Source organism: Myotis lucifugus, unplaced genomic scaffold (genome assembly GCF_000147115.1).
Source record: "Myotis lucifugus unplaced genomic scaffold, Myoluc2.0 scaffold_443, whole genome shotgun sequence".
Classification (NCBI taxonomy): Eukaryota; Metazoa; Chordata; class Mammalia; order Chiroptera; family Vespertilionidae; genus Myotis; species Myotis lucifugus.
In genome coordinates this window covers 126248-152119 of record NW_005871491.1, presented here as the reverse complement: position 1 = coordinate 152119, position 25872 = coordinate 126248, and positions in this window count along the sequence as shown.

Genomic DNA, 25872 nt, shown 5'->3' with positions numbered 1-25872 from the left:
AAGGGCAGTGTCTTAGTCCCTTTGAGTTGCCATAAGAAAGTACCATAGAGACTCAGAAGATGGTGGCCAGCAGGATAGAAGTGAGGGAGAGAGTGTGAGAGAGTGAGGGAGTAAAAGGGGAGTATGTGGACATGTGGAGTGTGTGTGTGTGTGTGTGTGTGTGTGTGTGAGCAAGGGACAGTTAGATCCTGCAAGACTCTTGGGGGCTAGCAGACCGGGTTCTCTTGGATGGGGAGTCCCTGCTACCACTGCGGGCACTCCTGAATGGCTGGTGCTGGCACAGAAACCATGCCATCTTGAAGGGAAGAGCTGCTGTGACTAGGATCCCAGCCTTACCACCACCCAGACTGGCCTCAGACGAAAACCAAGACCCTACAGCCAATTTGGACAAAGATCTGCTACCATAGCTGCAGACTCATGGACACTAACTCCACTCATACCAGTCTCAGGTTACTGTGAGTCCCGAAGTGTGTTCACCTCCTGCCTACCCACCGCTGCAGCACAGGTCCCATGCATCTCAAGCTGGCCCCCTGACTGTCAGTGCATGTGGACCCACCAAGACTACAGTGGAGGCATCTCCCAGGCACCCAGCTGGCCCCTCTGACTGTCGGTGCATGCGGCCCCACCTACTGTGGCTACTGCATCTCTGGGGCACCCAGCCAGCCCCCCTGACTGTCAGCACGCATAGACCATGCTGGGATTGCGGCAGCAGCACCTCCTGGGCACCTGAGTGGGCCACCTAATTATGGGTGCATGTGACACTCCTGCCAAGCCTGCCGTCGCAGCTCAGGTCACCCACAACAGGGCTCCTGGACCCTTCAGTAATAGCAGAAATGAGGAGACAAAACAAACCCCAAAGGAAAGAAAAAGATGACCCACCCAAAAAGAGGGAACTAAATGAAACAGAGGCATGTAACATGTCAGAAAAAGAATTCAAAGTAATGGTGATACAGTTCATAAATCAGATGGACAAGAAAATCAACAACCTATATAAAGACCAAGAAGAAATCAAAAGTGATATAGCTACAATAAGGAACACAATGGAAGGCTTCAACAGTAGACTAAGAATAGCAGGGGACTGAATTAGTGAGCTATAAGATAGAGCAGAGAAACAAGCCCAATCTGAACAGCAATTGGAGAAAAAAGTTAGAAAGCAGGAGGAGAGCCTAAGGGAGCTTTGGGACAACATGAAACAAAGTAACATACATATAATAAGGGTGCCATAAGGACAAGAAGAGCAGCAAGGATTAGAGAACCTATTTGAAGAAATAATGACAGAAAACTTCCCTGATATGGTGAAGGAAAAAGTCACCCAAGCACAGAGAGTACCAAACCAGTTGAGCCTCAAAAGACCCACCCTAGTAATCCCACTTCTAGGATTATATCCCAAGAAAACAGAAACACCAATCAGAAATGAATCCCTATGTTCATAGCAGCACAATTTACAATAACTAAGATTTGGAAACAGCCTAAGTGCCCAATAGCAGATGAGTGGATTAAAAAAAATGGTGGTACATCTACACAATGGAATACTACGCTACTGTAAAAAAGAATGAATTTTTACCATTTGCAATAGCATGGATAGAACTGGAGAGCATTATGCTAAGTGAAGTAAGCCAGTCAGAGGAAGATCAATATCACATGATCTCATTCATTTGTGGAATACAATGAACAACATAAACTGATGAACAAAAATAGAACAAGAGTCATAGAAGCATCAGACTGTCCAACCTATGAGGGGAGGTGGGGGGTGAGGGAGTAAAAGATCAACCAAAGGACTGTATGCATGCATAAGAGCATAACCAATGGACATAGACAGGGGGGTGGGGATGAGGGCATGTGCTGGAGGGTGGGTGCGGCTGGGGAGTGGTCAATGGGGGGAAAAAGGAGACCTATGTAATACTTTAAACAATAAAGAATTTAAATTTTAAAAAGTACCATAGACTGGGTGGCTTATACACAGCAGAAATTTATTTCTCACAGTTCTGGAAGCTGAGAGTCTGAGATTAGAGTTCTGGTAAAAGCTCTCTTCCTGACTTATAGACTTCTGACTTCTCATTGTATCCCCTCATAGTGAAAAGAGAGTTGGTTAACTAGCTAGCTATCTGACATTTTCTCATAAGGGAGAGAATCCCATTCATGAAGGCTCTCTCCTCATCATCTAACAGCCTTGGCAAAGCTCACCTCCAAAATACTCCCACATTGGGAAATTGGTTTCAGCACATGAATTGGGGGTTGGGAGACACCAGAACAATCAGTCCATTGCAAGTAGCAATGCCTTGGAATATAGATATTTTAAAATTAAAAATGGGGGTCAAGAAAGTGTCAACTAAAATAAGTTTGAATCTCTGACCAAGGAACTAAAACTATTTTTCCTAAGTATTTGACTTCAGTTTGAGATATCTGTATCTGTCCCTTTATTCTCTCATGGGGCACATCATACAGGACATAATTTTCTACTTGGTTGCATGTAGGAAGTTTTTGAGACAGGTTTATTATGATTATATCTCCTTCTCACTGTTAGCTTCTGAGAAAGCCTAAAATGTTTGAATTTGAAGGTCATACTCCACTCCATGAAAAATTAAATCATTTATATTCCAGATAACTGCTTATTAAAATAGACAAAATAATTCTTATGAGGATTTTTAGGAGAACTTTGGAAAATTTTTATTAAATATTTTAATTAAATAAAGTGATCCTATATAATAAAGAGCTAATATGCTAATTAGACTGGATGGTGAAATGACTTTCCAGAACGACCTTCAGACAACCTTCTGGAAAGACCAGTGGGCAGGGGGTAGGGCTGTGAGGGACGAGGCAACCGAGGCTATGAGGGCTGAGGCAGCCAGGGCTTCAAGGGCCTACTCTTGCACGAATTTCATGCATCGGGCCTCTAGTATATAAAATATTAAATTATTTTAATTAAATAAAAACAGTTAAAACCTATAGTTAACATAAAATAGGAATCATATTCAGCATGAGTCATATTTTCTTAAAAATTAATCCCATGCTATGCTAAGCATGAATTGAGAACAACTGCACTAATAAGACAAAACTGGGCCCACATGGAACCTATCAAAATATTAAGCATATTATTCCAAATGAGAGTCCTCAATGACTAGCTATACTTGGCAGCAACATCTTTCTATAGAAGAAATAGTTGTGATTCTCAGTTGGTTGGTTACGATTAACAAATTACAGTAATTTTTCAGGGCAATTTTACCTTTCTAGCCCTGTGTCTAGTGACATGCTCTGTGAACTTTGGCCAGAACATATCTTGCTGTAGGGTTAGGTTGGTGGATGCCACATATGCCCTTCTTGCTTTCAGGAATGGTGTGGCCTTGGTGAGAGTCTCTGAAGTCTGTCTGTGCTCCAGTCTCAACTCTCCCTCTCTTCTATCAGTTTTAGCTTATACATATGTCCTCCAGTGATTTCAAAAATTTTTAGAAGTTTCCTTTTCTTTTTTTTTAATTTAAATTCTTCATTTTTTAAAGTATTACAAAAGTCTCCTTTTTCCCCCCATTGACCTCTCTCTGGCTGCCCCCACCCCCAGCATGTGCACTCACTCCGCAACCCCCCTGTTGTGTCCATTGGTTTTGCTTGTGTCATATGCATGCATAGACGTTCTTTGGTTGATCTCTTACCCGCTCAACCCCTGCTTCCCCTCATAGGTTGGACAGTCTGTTCGATGCTTCTATGATTCTGGTTCTATTTTGGTTCTTCAGTTTACATTGTTCATTATATTCCACAAATGAGTGAGATCATGTGATATTTATCTTCCTCTGACTGGCTTATTTCGCTTAGCATAATGCTTTCTAGTTCCATCCATGCTGTTGCAAATGAATTCCTTCTTTTTTCACAGCAGCATAGTATTAAATTGTGTAGATGTACCACCATTTTTTAATCCACTCATCGGCTGATGGGCACTTAGGCTGTTTCCAAATCTTAGCTATGGTAAATTGTGTTGCTATGAACATAGAGGTGCACATTTCCTTTCTGATTAGTGATTCTGTTTTCTTGGGATATATTCCTAGAAGTGGGATTACTAGGTCAAATGGAAGTTCCATTTTTAATTTTTTGAGGAAATGCCATATTATTTTCCACAGTGGCTGCACCAGTCTGCATTCCCACCAACAGTGCAAGAAGATTCCTTTCTCTCCTCATCCTCTCCAGCACTTGTCCTTTGTTGACCTGTTGATGATAGCCATTCTGACAGGTATGAGATGGTACCTCATTTTTGTTTTGATTTGCATCTCACAGATGATTAGTGACTTTGAGCATGTTTTCATATGTCTCTCAGTTTTCTGTATGCCCTCTTTCAAAAAGTGTCTATGTCCTTTGCCCATTTTTTTTATTGGATTGTTGAACTTTCTGTTGTTAAGCTGTATGAGTTCCCTATAAATTTTGGAAATTAGATTCTTATCTGATGTAACATTGGCAAATATGTTCTCCCATGCAGTGGACTTTCTTGTTATTTTTGTTGATGGTTTCTTTTGCTGTGCAGAAGCTTTTTATTTTGATGTAGTCCCATTTGTTTATTTTCTCCTTAGTTTCCATTTCCCTAGGATCTGTATCGGTAAAAATATTGCTACGACAAATGTCTGCTATTTTGCTGCCTATGGCTTCTTGTAGGCTCTTTATGGTTTTCCATCTTACGTTTAAGTCCTTTATCCATTTTCAGTTTATATTTGTGTATGGTGTAAGTTGATGGTCTAGTTTCATTTTTTTTGCATGTATCTGTCCAATTTTTCTAACACCATTTATTGAAGAGACTGTCTTGACTCCATTGTATGCTCTTGACTCCTTTGTCAAATATTAATTGAGCATAGTGGTTTAGGTCGATTTCTGGGTTCTCTGTTCTATTCCATTGGTCCATATGTCTGTTCTTGTGCTAGTACCAGGCAGTTTTGAGAACAGGGGGTTTGTAATACAGCTTGGTATCTAGTATTGAGATCCCTTCTACTTTGTTCTTCTTTCTCAGGATTGCTGCAGCTATTCTGGGTCTTTTTTTATTCCAGATGAATTTTTGGAGAGTTCATTCTAGGTCTGTGAAATATGCCATTGGTATTTTAATGGGGATTGCATTGAGTCTATAGATTGCTTTGGGTAGTATGGACATTTTAATGATGTTGACTCTACCAATCCATGAACATGGTATGTTCTTCCATTTGTTTATGTCCTCCTCTATCTCTTTTTTTAGCGTCCTGTAATTTTCTGAGTGCAGGTCCTTTACCTCCTTGGCTAAATTTATTCCTAGGTATTTTAAATTTTTTGTTGCAGTGGTAAATGGGATCATTTTTTTTAATTTCTCTTTTTGTGAGTTCATTATTGGTGTATAACAGTGATGGCGAACCTTTTGAGCTCGGCGTGTCAGCATTTTGAAAAACCCTAACTTAACTCTGGTGCCATGTCACATATAGAAATTTTTTGATATATGCAACCATAGTAAAACAAAGACTTATATTTTTGATATTTATTTTATATATTTAAATGCCATTTAACAAAGAAAAATCAACCAAAAAAAATGAGTTTGCGTGTCATAGGTTCACCATCACTGGTGTATAAAGAAGCCATAGATTTCTGGGTGTTAATTTTGTATCTTGCTACATTGCCAAATTCATTTATTGCTTCTAGTAGTTTTTTGATGGAGTCTTTAGGATTTTCTATGTACAATATCATGTCATCTGCGAATACTGACAGTTTTACTTCTTTTCCAATTTGGATGCCTTTTATTTCTTCTCCTTGTCTGATAGCTATAGCTAGCACTTCCAGTACTATGTCGAACAGGAGTGGTGAAAGTGGGTATCCTTGTCTTATTCCTGTTCTTAGGAGGAATGGTTTTAGTTTTTGTGCATTGAGTATGATGTTGGTGAAGTTTCCTTTTCTTAAAAGAGATGATAAAAATATAAAAATCTGCTGACTGAAAAGTAGTTTATTCTAAGTAGAAAGACAACTTCAGAGAAATTGGACATATTGATAATGCTGGCAAGAGGTAGAATGGGAAAGGGGAAAGAATATGGTTTCTGGAGTTAGTGTCCAGGGTAGTGATTCTGCCACCCATCACCTATGCACATTACATAATCTCTCCAAGTCTCTGTTCCTTCTTCTATATAATGGAACTCATAACTTCTACCTTTTAGGATTATTGTAGGAGGTATAATTTGTGTGATAAGGTCACAAAACTTAATCCATCTTACAATTTGGATAGGTAGAGAAAATGTAGTACTTTCAATTCATTTAATATTAATCTGCTCTTTCTCCTGAACCTCCACTCATGCTTAAATAAAAAATAAATAACAAATACCTACATTAAACATTGAAGTAATACTAACAGATAAATTCTCAAATCTCAGTAGCCCAACAATCCAGTGTGGATGTGGTCTAGTGACTCTCTTCCAAGTGGTAACTCAGGGATCCAGGCTTCCTCATCTTTTATCTCTATCATTGCCACACTCTTATAGTCACCCTAGACATTAACATCTACCTGATAGATGGAGAAAAGGAGCTAAAGGGGGAATGTTGTATTAACACTTAGCCGTCTAGGCCAGGAAGAAATACACGTTACTTACAATCATTGATTGTAACAATGCAATTACTACATTTTGTTGATAACTATTCAAGTGCTCTGCCTAGACATAAGAGGAGCTAGGAAGACATCTCCCAATTACATTTCTCCAATATGGAATGGTAGCACAAATTTTTGCCATAAATGATTTCTTCTTAACTTTCAAGTATTAGGTGTAGTGCTGCTGCCTCTAATTTAATGCTTCTGGAGAGTAGGTACCTCTCCATGGGACTGCTGATCACATAGACTATGACCTCTTGGAGAGTAAGGCTGACTTATTCCACTTTTTATCTCCAGCAACTAGCTGTGTTCTAGCATTCAAAAAATGTTTAATAATGTTTGTAGAATAAATCAATATAAAATGAGCTATTAAAGCAAGTTGTAATATATCACACTTCAATTCAGTAGCTTTCAAAGTGTGGTCCCCAGACCTGCAGCATCATTGTTATCTGGGAACTTATTAGAAATACAAATTCTGGGCCCTACTCTGACCTACTGAATCTGGGGTACGACCCAGAAATCTCATGTTTTCCTTTCAGGTGTTTCTGACACATACTACAAAATTTGAGCACCATTGCGGTAGGTAGTTCATTAACATTTTTCCTAAGAATGTCCAGGTTGAAAAACTTGTATTTACAAAGAGCTAAGTCTGATTTGTTTCTTTTTAAAGTAAAAGCTATTGAATTTGATAAGTAAGGAATTTCCTTAGATATTCTTGAAATATTTTTTATTTGGTGAGCCACATGCAAAGATTCCATGAGTTTATGAACAATGTGTTTTGAACCCTGACATTTTGTCACTTTTCCAGAGACATCCTGTCATTGTTTTATGTACAGAATTTCCATTGAATTAGGTGAAGTGAAGAGAATAGGTCAATAGCAGGATATGGACTCAGATTACCTAAACAGAGATATGTCGCCCCTCCCACGGCCAAGTTCTTCCAGGCTGCACGCTTCATTGTCTGCTACTCTGGTGACTTCCTCACCCAGAGACACAAGGCTGCATATAATCCCATAGTGTCCACGTATCACAAAGCTAAAGTTTTTAGTCATTTTTCACCATCCTTTGAAAAGACTGGTGCCACCTAAGAAGATTACTATACCTTTTATTTTCAATTTTACCATTAGACCATATTTAATTTATCAGTTTTTCCTAGTGGACTAAGTCAAGCTATCTAATAGTCTATTTATCTAACAGACTAAATTTAAGATTAGCTAATAAAATTGTATCTGAGACATATTGCTTCAGTTGAATTGGCACTGAATGTCACTCTGAGCTGACTTTATGACAGCTAGTCAATGCCTTTAATGGGACACTTCATGATGCCACCATTTCCTTAAAGTAAATGCCCCCGTGTAATAGAGCTATGCCAAATGTCATTAAAGCAAATGCACGTAAACTAAGATGGTTCCAAATGTGTGAATTCACATTGCTTTTATTATTCTTATAAATAATAAGAAATTATTGTCCATTTAAACATTTATAAATAATAAGAAGTTGCTGTCCGTTTCTGCCAGAAACACCTAGAAGGATTTTAATTTTTCCTCAAAATCCCCATGTAGGTTGACATAGTGATTGGTGGTATGATTACCCAGCATACCCTCGGTAACTATTACAATCAGTATTGTCTGCAATAAATAACGGGTTTAACTCACTATAGAACTTAAGTTTTCCTGAAAGTACCAGGACAGTTTCTCAAATATTAATGTGAGCTAACCACCTGCAGCTCTTGTTAAAAATGTGGCCTCTAATTCAGTAGGTCTGGAGTGGACTGCATGTATAACACACTGATTTTAATGCTGCCAGTCCACACATTTTTGGTGCAAAGTCACTAGAAGGCATCGTATTGGAACCAAGAGAAAAACAAGTGAAAAATAATACAATAGATACTCTTACAAACTGTTGCAATTTCTACATTTCCTATGTATTAACTATCGAACTTGTAAGCATTTTTTGAGTAGTGTATTTGATGGTAATAACAGTCTTGTATTTCTAGCCAATATATAATAAAGGAGCTTATGCCTTCACCTCCATGCTAATGTGGAAACAAACGTGAGCATAGAATGGCTAGAAATGGCAGATTCATGTTCAAGCTTGTAAGAATAATAGTATAAATATTTGCTCTAGATTATTTACTGTATATTTATTTGCTCTAGCTATTTACTATATAGATATTTGTTCTAGATTATTTACTATATATTTGCTCTAAATTATTTACTGTATGTATATTTGCTCTAGATTACTTACTGTCCTTGTAAGGACTAGTAGAGCAGTCAGATGTTCTGAGTGCAAGCTTTTTCCTTTCATAAACATCGTGTGCCTTCTCCAGAGCAACCTGCACTTTAATAATGATCACAAAGCTATGCTTTCTTAGAAAATTAATTCTAGTTCATGTATTGACCAGTTTGATTTGGGCTCCCAGAATTTCCCCCCAGTTACAGCAAAAGCCTCTTTATTTTCTTACCTCCACAGACTTCTCCCTCTCACCCTGCCCCTCACCTTTGGGTTCCTCTCAATGAGCTTGATTGAACAAGAGCAGTCAACTCTGAGTGGTACTCTTCCTTGTAATTACTGTTATTTTTAACTTGAGAAAACCACCTGGTTGGACTGCTGCCTGTGTGCCAGGCAGAGACAGCTGTTCTCAGTGTCTGCCACAGCCATGTCGCAGCCTGCCGGGAAATATGCTACAAGCAGGAGTTTGGCGTAGGGTCAGTTTGGACCTAAGGCCTCCCTGACAGCTCATCCTCACTCTGGTTTGCTGGCATCATCATCAATGCTCCTCCAACCCAAAGAGAATGCTGCTGTTCTCTTGCTCTGTCTCTGCAGCACACACATACACACACACACATGTGCACACACAGACACACATTCATTTTCCACAGACTCTCCCTGGAATGGGAAGGGAAGTCTTGTAAGGAATTGGATGTGCGCCACATTGCCATCAGCTATACTGTAGGTGCTTTGGAGAGAGCTTGTGAAGAAACATATGGGCCTCATGGAAGAAACAGCTGCTTGTTCAAAGTAAAAAATAAAAAATAAAAGTTGCCCCACTGTTAATTTGGAACCTCTAGAAGGAAGGCTGATGGTGATTAAATGAAGGAAGCTGCTGGAGGGTTTTTTCTGCCCATATCCTTCCAGCTGCGGCATCTCTATTCCCTTGAGTTTTAAACAGATATCATTAAGGATGTGTTCTGTATTTAGATTCTGAGAAGATTTAAGAAATCCTCATACTAGGCAAGTTCAAAAATTGGATCACCTCTTCCTCCAAAAAAGTATTAAAGGAGAGAAGGAGAGAGAGAGGGAGAAAAGAGGGAGAGAGAGAGAGAGAGAGAGAGAGAGAGAGAGAGAGAGAGAGAGAGAGAATTTGCACCAAACAGCCAGCATGGTCAAGATTTCCAAAAGGATTCTTGCACCTTCTCCCAAATTTTTGGACATTTTAAAAGATAATTAAGAACTGAAAGCAACTAGTCATGGTTTTCAAAAGTGTAACTTTAATACCCAGAAATGATTTGATAACAAGATAATTTATAATACAATTTTTTAAAAATATATTTTATTGGTTTTTTACAGAGAAGAAGGGAGAGGGATAGAGAGTTAGAAACATCGATGAGAGAGAAACATCGATCAGCTGCCTCCTGCACACCCCACACTGGGGATGTGCCTGCAACCAAGGTACATGCCCTTGACGGGAATCGAACCCAGGGCCCTTTAGTCCGCAGGCCGACGCTCTATCCACTGAGCCAAATCGGTCAGGGCACATAATACAATTTTTTGAAAATTTACTCACACACTTGAAAATGATCTAAAAAGATACATATCATGAAGGCTATAAGTTTCTTTAAATTAAAATGAGCACCTATGACCCTGGCCCAGTGTGGCTCAGTTTGTTGGTGCGTTGTCCCTTACACTGAAAGGTTGTGGGTTTGATCCCCTGTCGGAGCTCATATGGGAGACAACAGACTGATGTTTATCTCCGCATCGATGTTTCTCTCTCACCCCCTCTCTCTCCTTTCCTCTCTTTCTAAAATCAATACGCATGTCCTTGGGTAAGGACTAATTTTTAAAATTAGCACTTATGATCATAAGAATAAATATTAAAAAAATTTTATCTCTATGTTTCAATATAACAAGTGGAGACCACAGTCCTTTACTTATACTTGACAATATAGAACATATAGGAAAATCCACTGCCACATGTTTGCTCAAGTAAGGATCCTTAGATACTAATGAAATCATTATGTGTCTACTAAATGGGTTACCACAAACACATGTGTGTGTTATGTGTGTGTATACATACAGACATACATGTGTACATAATATATATACATAGTATAATTTAATTTTTATAAGTTAAGTCATATATTTACAAACACATTATTTCTTCACATAGTAAATATGTGACGTGAAACCAAATACTGTTCTGAGGCATGAGATTAAGAATGTTCTATTTTCTTCCTTTTGTCCAACTGTACTTTCTGATCTTTAGACTTAGCATCCATTACTTATAAAGCAAAAATAAAGAGTGAGAGGAGAGAAACATTTTACAGGGTAATTTAACCTGCTTTCAGGTCACTCTGAGATGTTCTGGAGCTCAGCTCTGAAGAAGAGCAGGCACTGATGTTAAGAATCTGCCCTAGCAGGGTATACTTCTGGTTGTTAAGGATTCTCTTTATCTAGAGAAAAAGTCCTTAAAATACTCTCCATGGGCCAAATCTAGCCTATAACCTGTTTTGTAAATAAGTTTATTGGAACGCAGCTATAACCATTGATTTATGTACTGTCTAGGGCTGTCTTTGACCACAACAGCAGAGTTGAGTAGTTCCCACAGAGACTATGTGACCCACAAAAATCTAAAATATTTACTATCTGACCCTTTATGGAATGTTTGCTGACTCCTAATTTAGAGCATATCTCAGGGCAAGGGACTTCTAGAATGTTCTTGTATTTAATACAGAGCCCACCTATTCTAATGCTTAAAGCTATGGTTGGTGACATTGTCAAAATCTGAAACATCATTAAACTTTTTAATGATTTTTAAAAATATATATTTTTTTATTGATTTCAGAGAGGAAGGGAGAGAGAGAGAGAAACATCAATGATGAGAAAGAATCATGGATCGGCTGCCTCCTGCACACCCCCTACTGGGGAGTGAGCCCACAACCTTGGCATGTGCCCTTGACAGGAATCGAACCTGTAGCTACATGATTTTTAATACCATTATTTCAAGTAAATTCAGCTCATGTGCATCTAATTTAATCAAATGTAATTCAACAAAATGTGCTTTTGGAAGATATTTTTAGTGTTCAAAAAGCACACACATCCTTTCCAGATCCCAGGCATTGTGCTCCTGCTGGGGTGAATAAACTCCAGACCCGAAAAATGAGTTGTAATTAAACTCGGGATTAACAAGGTCAAGTATGTGTGAGCGCTTTCTCTCTTTTTAAAGATGATCATTTGAGTAAGAATCGGCCCTGAGAAAGTTGGCATAAGATCTTATTTTAAAATTAAAGTGTCACAAATTTTTATTCTCAACAAAGATTAAGTCCCTTAATCAAGTTTCTTCCCTACATTTTATTTACCTTAGGCATGGATATCAGTAAATAACTGTGTGTCAGAGTAATTGCTTAAAATATACCTGTCCTCTTCAAGAAGTACCATTCGTTCTTCAAGTTCAGTGTAGACAATCAGGAAAGCAAATACAGATTTACTGATCACGAACCCAAGCATCCCAATCAAATTTGCCAAACATGCACTGCTCATCTACCAGTGTTAGGTCTCTTAGGCACTCAGGTGAGAGACTCACTCAAAAACTCCCAATGTGATTTATTTTGGGGTCTTATAGCTCATGATTCCTTATGGACTGTGTGAGACCACCCTGGAGGATCCGGACCTCTTGCTTTCCACTACACTTTTTCTCATGGCTTTCCTTGTATGATAAGTATTTTCTTATCAAATCAGAGAGTTTTTTCCAAGGCTGCTGAGAGAGAAAGGCTTAGGCTCTGTGCTTAGTCATCAATCTCCTGTAATTACCTAACTGCTAGTGATTGTATAACCCAAAAAATTAGCCTTCAATTAATCTAGTGCAAAAACGAGAAGGCCAGCCGAAACCGGTTTGGCTCAGTGGATAGAGCGTCAGCTTGCGGACTGAAAGGTCCCAGGTTCGATTCTGGTCAAGGGCATGTACCTGGATTGCAGGCACATCCCCAGCAGGAGATGTGCAGGAGGCGGCTGATCAATGTTTCTCTCTCATCAATGTTTCTAACTCTCTATCTCTCTCCCTTCCTCTCTGTAAAAAATCAATAAAATATATTTTTAAAAAAATGAGAAGGCTGTGACAGAAATCCTACATAAATATTAAGGTACTACTATGAATGATATTCTTATGGTTTAGAAAGTTAAAATTTAATATAAAATCATTGATAAAAAATAATAATAGATTTGCATAGAGCTAGACAATTGATATGAATTATCTCATGTATTTTCCCCAAACGTTTTATGAGGTCATTTGTATTATTATATATGTTTTACATAAGACTTAGGAAGATTAAATAACTCTCTGAAGATCATAAGTTAGTAAAAAGTAGAGCAAGGACTCAAGCCAGGTCTATCTGTTTGCAATGCTTATGTTTTATTATCACCCAACTTAGTACCTTGCACATTTCTATATGTACCCTATATAGTTGACTCCACATTTCTTTTTGTTACACAAGAAATGCCAGTTGTTTAAATCTTAAAATAAAACTAAGAATCTGGGTAGGTCTAAGTAAAATTTAGGTAAATTTGTATATCTTCATGATATTGCAATAGAGTATTAGGAGATAAAAAGAGGTGATGCCTTAATAGACTTGATCTTATCTTATTTAAATTTAAAAACTACCATTTTTATAAGTAACTAGTGACCCAGTGCATGAAATCGCATGAGACCCAGGATCCCGCCTGTGCCGCACAGGACTCCCCTGAGTCCCGCCCTGCAGGGCCAGCGCCACGCGGGACTCCCCCGGTGCACCCCCTGGTCAAGTCCCCGCCAGCGCCTGCCCATGGGGACACAGCATCAAGTCCCCGCCCACCCGCACGCACCTGCCATGCACACAGCCTCCTGTTGATTAGTCGTTATGGTGTGCCAGTGTCACGACCACAGGCTTTTATTATATAGGATAAGCATTTTTTTCTCCTAGGGTGGAGACTAGGGTTTATCTTTCTTTTGGAAAAATGTCTTAAGTGAACATTTAGTTAAGCATATTTAGGGGCATGTTCCCTGTGTTCCTGACTAAGCCAGGAGTTCTTTGAATTTTCCCTAAGCTAATGATTTAGGCTGAGATAGTAAGTATTCTACTCAGTAAAGTGAATATATGCCCCCTAAGAGTTGGAAAGGTTTTTCCATTCTTAATTTGTAAGTGCACCATCTTTGCTTATATGCTATGGTTCAGTCTTGGTTGTTGCATATATGTGCAATGAAGCTTTTAATGATAGGAGTAGTAACCCAATACACTTTAACTTCTCTTCATGTTACACCAGAGAAAATACAGTGACAGGAATTAGATGAAATTTGGTGCCTTACAAATTGAGTGTAATCGTTGGTGCTTATTCCATATGAAATATACCAGATTAGAAGGTAATGTATTTGTCTACCATCAAAGCTATTTTATCAGTCATAGGGTCAGATTAAGCCCATGAATGTGGGAGGTGGGATTTCATCTGTATGGTTTTTCCCATTGTAACCTCTCCTGAGAAAGGCTTAAGGAAGTGGGCTTAGCTTTGGGAAGCAAAGACTTCTTTATTGCCCATCTGGGCCCAAGTGTTAACTGGTTCTGGAAATGGAGGCAACAACTTTCTGGCAGTGTTCATGGCAGTGGCGTGAGCTATCCTTTGCCACATAGAACTTCAGGAGTTGGTCAAGGAGCTGGCCTAGTAAGGAACTATAATATTTGTTTAGACTCTAAAAGAGTAGCCTCATCTAAGAGTGACCTTCTACAAAATTTTCTTTGTCTTCAAGGTTCATTAAAGCCAGTTGCCCTTTGAGGAATTTGCAGAGAAACAATCTACCTCAAAATGTGCTGTGGTATTCTCCCTTGTATGGGCAGGTGGGCTGGGGGGAAGTGGAAGGCATGAGGTTGAGGCTTGGCACAGCAAAGCAACAAAGTCACAAAGGTCAACCATGGCTGAGGTGGCAAGAGGAATAGAAGAAGAAAAACCAGAGAGACCTGATCCCAAAGGCACATGAGAGGACACCATGTGGATGTTTCCTAGAAATAGCTTAGGGACACTTGGGTTGGGGGGGGGGGGCAATCTCTAGCAATCATGCCATAAGGACTATGTATTTTTTAAATAAAAAGTTACTTGGTCATCATAGACCAGTGATGGCAAACCTTTTGAGCTCGGCATGTCAGCATTTTGAAAAACCCTAACTTAACTCTGGTGCCGTGTCACATATAGAAATTTTTTGATATTTGCAACCATAGTAAAACAAAGACTTATATTTTTGATATTTATTTTATATATTTAAATGCCATTTAACAAAGAAAAATCAACCAAAAAAATGAGTTCGTGTGTCACCTCTGACACGCGTGTCATAGGTTCGCCATCACTGTCATAGACTGTTGATACCTAGGCTTTATGTGTTACATGAGAATGATAAAAACAGGTTTAGAAATAGTCTCATCTTTAACAGACTCCTCCTGCTGTGGTGGCAGCCTGCCTTGACTTCTCACAGGCCCAGTAACTGATCTGTCTACTGAGGGGTTCATGTGTTCAATGGTATACAGATAATAAAAACATACTTCCTCATAAAGACCTACATCCATGTAGAAACCTGTCAACTGCTACTCTTCGTGAGATAAAAAAGTGGGGGAACTCTTCCAAAGAAACCAATGTTCAAAATGCAAACCTGTCCACTTCATTCCACGCCTTTTTCCCAGGACTCCTCCCCCACAGAGACTCAGGTAAAACATTCACTACACTCACCAAGTTTGAGCATTAGGAACGTTTATCACTGTGCGACCTGGCTACAGCTTCCATGTGCTATGCACCATTTATTAATTTACTCAGAACCCCTCTTTGTACGAGGTGCTACAATAGGAGATTAGATATCACAGTGTTCACTTTCATGTTGCTTATGGGCTCTTTCTGAAAGGATTTAAGAAGACATATATGAGTGACGATAACATAAAAATGGCAAGTTGGGATCACAATATAATAGAGATCATACAAAGATTGAAGGAAAATTGATGGTACTGATTTCCTGAGGGAAATTGCTTTCTACTCAGATTTGGAGTTCCTTTCTAAGAGTTCTGAGCACATAAAGGGCTTGGGGAGAGCAAATATATGACAAATGCCTTGTGGATATTTCCTTTTTAACCAAGGCTAAACTTAAATTAAAATTTTTTCCTATAAGGTCTTTGTGTAAAAGAACCTGAAAATCAAAGTAAATTTTATTTTCAAATATGGTTTTGTAAAACACGAAATATCGAAGCAAATAATTTTTCTGTTGCCCTTCTTTTTTCTCTTATGACTTCATAAACGGATACAGAGCTGTGATGCGGGATCTCAAAGTATGTATCTCAGAGCATATATGATCTGAGAGTAATTAAATACACTATTAGATAATCTCTCTCAAAGATGAGTTATTTTAAATATACTTTGATGGGTATCCTCTCTATCATTTATCAATCTGTCTATTTATCTTTCTATCATGTACCTATCACCTATGTGCCTGATGTACCTGTCATTAACTGTGAAAATTTGGAGACTGGAGTTAATTGCTCAGAATGGCTACTATTGTTCAACATGGGCCTTGCCCACTGAGTAACATAATATAAACCCATACTTGTCTAAAAAAATCTTTACATTTGTCTTGGCAATTGCATAATTGTTATTTAAATTTCAAACTTCTGTTATGAATGTAATTGAAAAAATATTGCAGGCTTATGGTAATGGTTGATTGTTTCTACTATTAAAAACAAACAAATACACATACAAAGCCAGAATCCAAAACCAAAATCCTTAGTTTGACCCTGTGGAAGATTAATTCCTTAGGAAGATGGATTTGCCTTTCCTCAGAGTGTGGCAGCATGAATAAATTTCAAAATATTCCACCCTCCCTGCCCAAAAAGCTGAAAAATAAATGATCCGCTGATGAGATTTAATAATTATATGAATACCTATAAAATAATAGTTCTGTGGTAATTGATTCAGAGAAATATTCTCAGAAAGTTAGCACCCTTATAGCTCTACCTGATTATCATAACTGTTGCTTTACCAGAGAAAATGTTCTATTTTCCATTGTGATAGGTATTGGAATGGTTAGAAAATTCACATCCTGCCCTCAAGGAATTTAAAATCACTATGAGCACTTTCCAGTTTGCTATAGTCATGAGTAGATCTTCTCTGGGATGTGGCAGCACAATAAAGCTACCAACACAACATAGAGTTTATCGTATTATAGCTTATTAGCTATGTCTAGGTCCTTTTCAAAAGAAGTCACCTCTCTCTTTGGATCCTGGTCTTTAAAGGCATGGTGGCCTGTCTGATGAACTCTAGAGCTCATCTCCTTCTTGAACAAGCTGCTCTTCTGGGCAGCTCTTTGAGCCAATGATATGTCCTTTTTGGGTCAACACCCTCAACAATCAGTGCTCCGCTAGTCTGGTTGATTTCTCAGTCTGATTCCCTCCAGCCCCTGTCTTTTTTAACTCAATCTATTGTATATTTATTAAGCGCTTGCAAACCCCCCCCCCCTCACTCTTTTACACACACACACACACACACACACACACTACTGTTCTGGTAAAACTTCTTTGCCCTACAACAAATTAGCATATATATTATATGTTAGTATATACATGATATATGATGATATATGAGAGGTAAATAATGGATGCATACAGCTCACTTATAAGTATTCATGCCCAGAAGTATACATTCATTTTGCCTTTGAAGAAATTTTAAGAAAGGTTTTAGAGTTTAGTAAAATCTAGAAGGTGAAATAGTTTCTGGCACAAAATGTAAGAATGGGAAACAAAATGGAAGTGATTTAAAACACATGATTTCATTTTCCATGAACTTTAGAGATGAACAGTATTATATCTCTTTATTTTAGAGTGAAAAAAAAGACACATTTCACCATAGAAAAAGGCAAAAGGAAAACATTTTTTAAAGGTAAGAATATTGCAGAAGAAATCAACTGAATAACATAGTAGGGGGTTTGTTTTTTATTTTGTTTAAGAAAAAAATAAAACATAAAGATAAATTTTGATTATGACAGAGTCGGCTGATAAAATATGCCTGGGAAGAGAAATCTGTAATTTAGGAAAAGCCTTATAATAATTTATTTTTATAATCTGACCTGGCCACTTCCCTCAGAGCACATTCCATCTCTAGTGCAATCAGCAGTAGCTCCATCAAAGTCTGCCGAGTATAAATATTAACTCATCTTCAAAGAAGCATGTGAGTACTAAATTCAAACCTATTTTGCTTTTCTAGACAGGTAATAGATTATAACTATCTGCTTGGTTCCCTGTCGCTGCCTCCTGTGACCTTCAGAACTGAGATCACTAAAACACTAGAGATTCAGCCTTAATCAGTTCCTCAGTCTAGACTGGTCTCCAGGGACTTGGAAGTAGCCCAAAACTAACAGCACTCTGTCTCGACCACTTCAGAACTGCTGCAGGTCTGGCTCTGACCGTAGTCTAATAAAGAATTTGTGATCACAATGTATATCCTTGCCCTTCCCATTTCACTAAATGATTCCCAACTCCCCCCCTTCCCCATGTCATTCCACAATTAGAATTCTGCCCGAGGTCCAGCCTCTATGTAGGTACCTGCCACCAGCTGTCTGAACTTCTTAATGGCATGAGGCATATCCTGACAGATCCCCACCCATTGCTGACTGTTGAATCCCGCCCCTTTCCCAATGCTAATTTCTCCCAGGCCTGCTCTTCAAGTTTCTCCCTATCACTTATTCTACCTCCCAAGTTCCGGTTTCTTCCTATTACTTGTTCTGCCTCCCAAGTTCATCCTGATCTCTAGATTTCACCTTCCTACACAGGCCTTTTCTGTCACTGATTGAGCAATATAAGCACTCCGCCAAGTATCATCTAATCATCCTGGCTGAGCTTTGTATTGTCTCCAAAGAATTGTTTCACAGGCTTTCTTATGATTAGACACATTCACAGATATAGGAGGACTCAGAGGTCCTGCATTCCGGCTCTCATATAATATAGATAAGCAAGCTAAGATCATACCTCTTGATTATACTTTTTAAAAAAATTCTCTCCCAATGATATGTTTTTTATTGATTTGAGAGAGAGGGGAAGAGAGGAGAGAGAGATAGAGAGAGAGAGAGAGAGGAGAGAAAGAGAGAGAGAGAGAGAGAGAGAGAGAGAGAGAGAGAGAGAGAGAAATGAGAGAAACATTGATCATTGCCTCCCATACGTACCCTGACTGGGAATTTAAGCTGCTACCTTTTGGTGTACAGAAGGGACCACATTCCAACCAACCAAGCTACTCGGCCAGGGCACATCTTGTTTATACTTTTTACACAAAGAAATACTCAAGCATACATAGGTGTTACTAGGTATTTCTGATCCTTCACATCTCCCAGGACTAGCTCCCAGTCAAGGCTGTAGTATTGGGATTAAAATGCACAGGTTATGTTATCCATTGTTAAGAGCTGCAGAGCAATATAATAAATCAATACTGTATTTGTTTCCTCTGGACTGTGGAAATCCAAAGGACATAAAATAAAATCCCCAAACTACTGGGAACAAAAGATGTTAAACACCAGAGAACAATAGGTGCTAAATGTTAAGATTCACACCATCAGAACTATGAGAGTTACTTGGGACTTAAGTAACTGGATTTTGAAGGATGCACATGGATCCTTCAAAATGAATAGGAAAAGAGAGAGGAGTAAACCAGGAGCAAAGATTCAGAGAATGGGATCCTTTACTGGTAGAATGAACTAACCCAGCAAAGGACCAGGCTGATTGGAGCCAGGCTTTGTGCTGCGTAAAAAGAAAATGCTAAGGATACTTGTCAGAATCTATGTATCAAAGTTCCTCCTCCCAAAAGCGACTTAGGAAAAAGGCTCCTGGGTTCAAAAGCATAATGAGAACACATGAGACTAATCTCCATCTCAACTGTGACATTGAGCTAGAAGTTCAACCTTATGGACTTCACTTTTTTGGTTGTTTTCAGTTCTAAAATCTCTATATGTAAAAGGCTAAGCGACCGTCTGACCATCCGACCAGTAGCTATGATGCGCAATGATCACCAGGGGGCAGATACTCTGAGTGGTAGCTATGATACGCACTAACCACCAGGGGCAGATGCTCAGTGCAGGAGCTGCCGAGCTGCAGTGACTTGGCAGCGGTGGTTCTTGGGTGATGCACCCCAGAACCAGAGAGGAGGGAGCCCAATTCCAGTGTGTTACCGGAGAACCGCCCTCTTGCTATCCTGGAACCCTCGGAGGATGTCAGAGAGCTGGTTTTGGCCTGATCCCTGCAGGCCAGACCGAGGGACCCAACCTGCTGGAGGGACCCTGCTCACTCTGCAAATGCCCTTCGAGCTGTGGCACTGCCCCAGATGCGGCCAGCCAGGGAGGGACCATGGGAGGTTGGTTCCAGGGCATGCCAGCCCCATCTCATCCAATCTCGCCCCACTAGCCACCTTCTAATTAACTTCCTTTCAATGTACATGAATATGTGCACCGGGGCACTAGTAGACAATAAAAAAACTAGGGATGCCTACACCTTGTTCCTACATCGAGAAAAGGATATGTTAACATAACATTGTAATATACATTGGTCAGTATCTTCGTTTCATAAACGTGACTCCACTGCAGCATCTTCAAACACCAGGTTCACTTTTGTTTAGGGAACTAATTATTGAATGCCCACTATGCACTATCCTATTTAGGGATTGTCACAAATAAGTCTGATCAGATCTATCAAGGTTTTGAGTTCATTCTACTGCTCTTAGGTTGGTCTTCAGTGAGCCTGGTATAGTTCTTGAAACCTCTGATTTCCCACAGCATCGCAGATAACCCTTAACCAGTGGTTAGCCCTTATGGTTGAATTTATCCCTTCGATTTTGACTGAACTCAAGTGCCCTATGGAAAACTTGAGCCAGATCTCGAATCCAGGACTTTGTTCATCGGACCTTGACCCCTACCTCTCCTTTGCCAACTCCTTGATCCTGGAAATAGGACACTGTCTTCTATGACCCAGAATCAGGCTAATGCCTTGAAAACTGGTGCCTGGAAACTTACAAAGCTTTTTCTTCTCACCATACATGTTCTAGTTCTTAATGAAAGGTTATTTCTGTCAAGCCAAAGAGGACCACTTTGGCTGTCCCCTTCCCCTAGCCTTCAGTGAAAGCCCCTGAAATGCTTTTCAGCCATGCTTATCTTACGGATGAGACATTCTCATATTGTATACACAGGTCATGACCCCAATACCAATCTCCATCCTGTTGAAAACCTAAGGGCCTAGTCACACCATGAATTCTTTTCCTAGTTTGAAGCCCCCAACCAAGCCCCCTGTCTATTGCTCCTTTAGCTTTGCTGAAACTACATGCTTTCCCACATTTCTCCTTAATTTGGCTGAGGAGGATCCTGACTTTAGTGCAGTACTAAACTTATATCCCACTGAACTTAAATCTGAATCCTTAGGGCTTGCACAAAGTAGCATTTAAATAATCTCAGGTGTTTACAGTCCTGCAGGAGAGTTTTAGCTCTGTGATACATTCAGACACCACTTTAGTTGCACATTAAACATTTTAACATTTCTTTATGTCAGTGACAGCTTTCACACACAAAGTCAAAGATTCAGATCAGATTCAGGCACCCCAGCTTTTCAGTGAATGGTGCCTGAAATTAAATGACTTTGCCTTGGCCTAAAGTGGGGGCTGATGCTCAGCATTTCCTTTATAGAGCCCCGGTTCACATTCGGAGAGCTTCTAATTGCCTCTTTAGCGATGTTGCTTGTTGTCGGCAATTCCTGTTCCTGAAGCAAGAGATTTGCTGTGATGCCAGGCAGGGTCAAGCTTCTACAGAGCAGCTGGTAAAGTATGTGTGGATTGTGGGAGAGCAACACCCAGGCTGATTTTTCAAAGCCTGATCTTATGATTTAATCAGATCATTGTGAGAATTTTCACTCATTAATGAGCAAAATGTTCAGAAAAAGATTTTGATTAGTGTCATATTTTCCTATCTCTGGAAATAGCTCCTTTACAGCCCTATATTAAATATAGCTTCAAGAAGAAGTATTGGGAATAGATTTTTAGAAAACCTCACATCATTGATCAGTATATTTTCATGTGCCTAAACTTTTACAGTGTGAATTTCTGGTTTAGTTAATTTTTCAATCTGTTTCATTTTCTTTGGATGATAGAGAAAGGGAAACCATTTACAGAACAAAAACAAACATTAACAGTTGCCATGCTGGACTTTTTCACTTAAGAACAACTTTTTTTTATTAAAAAAATGAATATTTCAAAGTGTAACAAAGTTATTAGATTGATCATGAGGTATTTCAGTTATACTGAATTAAGTTTTGCTTTCAAATAGCTAACATTTTGGATGTTGCTGCTTGAATTTGAATAAACCATTCATCTTAAATATAACACTAAAGCTATCTTGTAAGCTCCATATATTATGTTAGCCTCATGGCATTAATCTGAGAAAGGGAATTAGTTTGATTTAGATGGCTTAAGCCAAATCCAATTTTTGGATTTGTCTGTAAACATGGGATCATGACTGTTTTTTTGAAGATTTGCTAGGTTTCCACAGTTACGATTATACTCCAATGAAATGACATAAGATAACAAGATGGTGGAAAATAAATCTCACATATGAAATTGATCTTGGTATTTATTATAGGTTTGAAATTGCACAATCCTCTTGTCAACTTTAAGCCCTATTTCAAGTTTGATTTTACTTTGATATTATAGACCTAAAAGTGGAGAATGATATTGTAGAAAGAGTACAGAAGTCCTGAATAGGTTAATTAGTTGGTTGGAGCACTCTCCGGTACACCAAAAGGTTGCCAGTTTGATTGCCAGTCAGGGCTCCTACCTAGGTTGCAGGTTTGATCCTAGGCAGGGCGCATACAGGAGACAACCAATTGATGTGCTAGCTCCATTTCACTATTCCCACATGTGGTTAGGTATTCTTTATATCGGTCAAAACAAAAAAAGTATAAAAACAAAATTGTAGGACAACTTGCAAATTTAACTTGGATTTATCTCTATAATATTAACTAGAGATTTGCAAAGGTAGGGAACCACCTTTCTCCACTATCTTTCATAATCTGAGCACTTTTAAATCAGCCTCTAGATTTCTTAATTCCCAAAAAAATTCTTGACTAACCCGGTGAGATTTCCTCTTTTTCTCCTTTTTTATTGAGTTCATTTTCAGTATAGCTAAAACTTTTCTTTCTGTGTAGTTGTCCTTAAAAGAACAGTCACATTGGTAAATTATTATAAATTATATGAAATATATTCACCTAGATCCCCCTGGGGTCTCTACCACTGGCAAATAACTGCTAGAAAGAACAATGGCAGAGGTACCTGAAACTGCCTTTTGTTGAGTTCTAATTTTTATACAATAAAATTGCATAAATTTTGGCTTTTCCTCTTCTTTTGGGATTTAAAGCCTGAGGCTATAAAAGAGTTCAAATTTGTGGACAGAATCATGAAAATGTCTTGGTGCTCACCTGTTGAAAGCTTCAAGAAAAACAGAACTCTAATATCTCTATACTCAAATTTTGAATATTGCTCTATTTGTCATTATATTAATCTTTTGTGCAAAGACCTTATTATTTAGATTCTTGGTAAATCATGTTTTCCTTCAAATTTCCCAAAACAGCATCTCCATGATCTACTCAAGGCAAGGTGTAGGCCAGAGATTCTGAGACACTTCACCATTTTGCTACACCATTTGATCTATATAGCATACCTTTGTTATGATGCTAAATCACTATTTTACATTTGAATATCAACAGTAGGGATGTAAGTAGTATTATCATAAAAAGTGTGTAATAATTTTAGGGATATTATAAAATATTACGCTAACATATTCTCAGAAATCATTGTGTCCATTCTCTGTGGAGGGGTCCTGTGGTCCAAAGGGACTGAGCATCTGGGATCTTTCCCAAAGAATGAAATTAATACAGCATCATAATAATAAAAGCTAATTTTAATTTTGCAATACTTTTAAAAACTCAAGTTATGAAATTTTGAACCTATTTAAATTTGACTGATTCAGGGTCACTTTATTAAGGTTAGTATTAATATAGAATTGGAAATGCATGGTATATTTACAATGAATCCTAACACTTTTAATGGTCAGATATTAGGACCCAGGATTCCATTGCCCACAATGGAGAATGACTCACCTAAACTAATTTTACACATTACAGTAAAAAAGACAGTGGTTTAACAGATGTATATACATGTGCATTTTGAGCAGAATTTATTTCTTCATCCACTTGCCCATTTATTCATTTACCTATCCATCCATTCATCCCAGAGCAGCACCATTAATTATGAATGGTGCATTACTCTATCTATAGCATTCCCTCAGCTACAAATTTTTCTCACTCATCCTTAAGTCCTATTCATTGTTTTATTAGAATATATACCCATTCTCCTTTGTGGTGGTCAATTATATGTGTCAAACTTACCAGTTCATGAGGTGCACAGATATCTCGCTAAACATTTTTTCTAGGAGTACCTACGATGGTGTTTCTGGGAAAATTAGCATTTGAGAGTAGATAGTTCTTCCCAATGTGGGTGGTTATCATCCAATCAATTTCAGGCTTTTAAAGAACAAAAAGGTGGAAGAAGGGAGAATCTTCTCTCTGCTTCACTACTTGAGCTGTACATCAGGCTTTTACTGTTCTTGGAATGGGATTTATACAATTGGCTATCCTGGATTTTAACTGGCTGACAGGGTATCATGAAACCTCAGCCTCCATAACCCTATGAGTCAATTGTTTATATAAATCTCTCAATATATAGGTATATAGATTAGATAGATAGACAGTTAGATAGATAATCTATTGTTGTTGTTTTTTCTGTGACTTATTCACCTGTCTACCTTCCCCTCTCTGTGTAGGCTTCTCAGTCAATTAATTCCCTTCCTAACTCTTCTGCATCTTTGAATTCTTCTCTTCTGTCTATTTAGCTTTAAGGGTTGTGGTAAATAGAATTCTAAGATGATCCCCAAGATTCCCAACCTCTGTTGTACATGTCCAATGGAATCTCTTCCCCTTTAGTATGGTAAGGGCCAGTGAACATGATGGGATAGTCACTCGTGATTTTATTAGGATAAGGTTCTGTCATAGCACAGTAAAGATGGATTTTTGGACCTCAGAGGCCATGTTGTGAGTGGACAAGGTGGCTTGGACCTGAGTGTGGCCCCTGGAAGTTGAGACTGAATCCCTGTTGACAGCCAGCAGAAAACTAAAAGCTCAGTCCTATGACCTCAAGGAATTGGCTTCTGACAACAATCTGAATGTACTTAGAAAAGGACCCTGAGCTCCAAATGAAAACTCAGTCTGGCTGACACCTGGCTGAGGATCTAAATACAGTGTGCCCAGACTTTTGACCTACAAAAACAGTAAGATAACAAATGTGTGTTATTTTAAGCTGATAAGTTTATCAGCATATTCAGGGTGTTGAAAATTATGTTGAACTGATAACTCTATTCTAATCAAACCAGCCAAGGGTGAGTTGGGAGAAACCAAGACAATCTCAAATGAGGTGGATGTCTACCTACAGCCTGCCATGTTTTCAGTATAAATGGGTATCATATATACTGGCAGGTTGCTGACAACATCAAGAATCACACAGTTTTATGTAGCCACTCATCTGTCTTCTGGGAGATTTTGCTTTGTCAATTATTCTCCATGGCACTCCCTGGAGTGGTGTTGGGTTTATGCCCTTCATATTTCCCTCAGCTTTTGTAGCTCACTTTCTCTTCATGCAAATTTGGGGATCTGGGGGTTGTTTAAGGCCAGTGTTTCTCAACCTGGGAATTATTGACATTTTGGGGATGTTGTGGGGAACTATCCTGTGCATTCTAGGAAATTTAGCAGCATTCCTGGCCTCTACCCACTAGCTGCCACTCATGACAATCTAAAATGTCTTTAGACATTTCCAAATATCTCCTAGAGGCAAAATTTCCCCTATTTAAAAACCTCTGTCTTAGGAGGTTAATAGTCTTAGGGTTTGAAGCTTCTTTGGCAATAAAATTACTTCAAAACTCCCTCAACTATTGATCTATTTGTTATCAGTCATTTTTAGACACT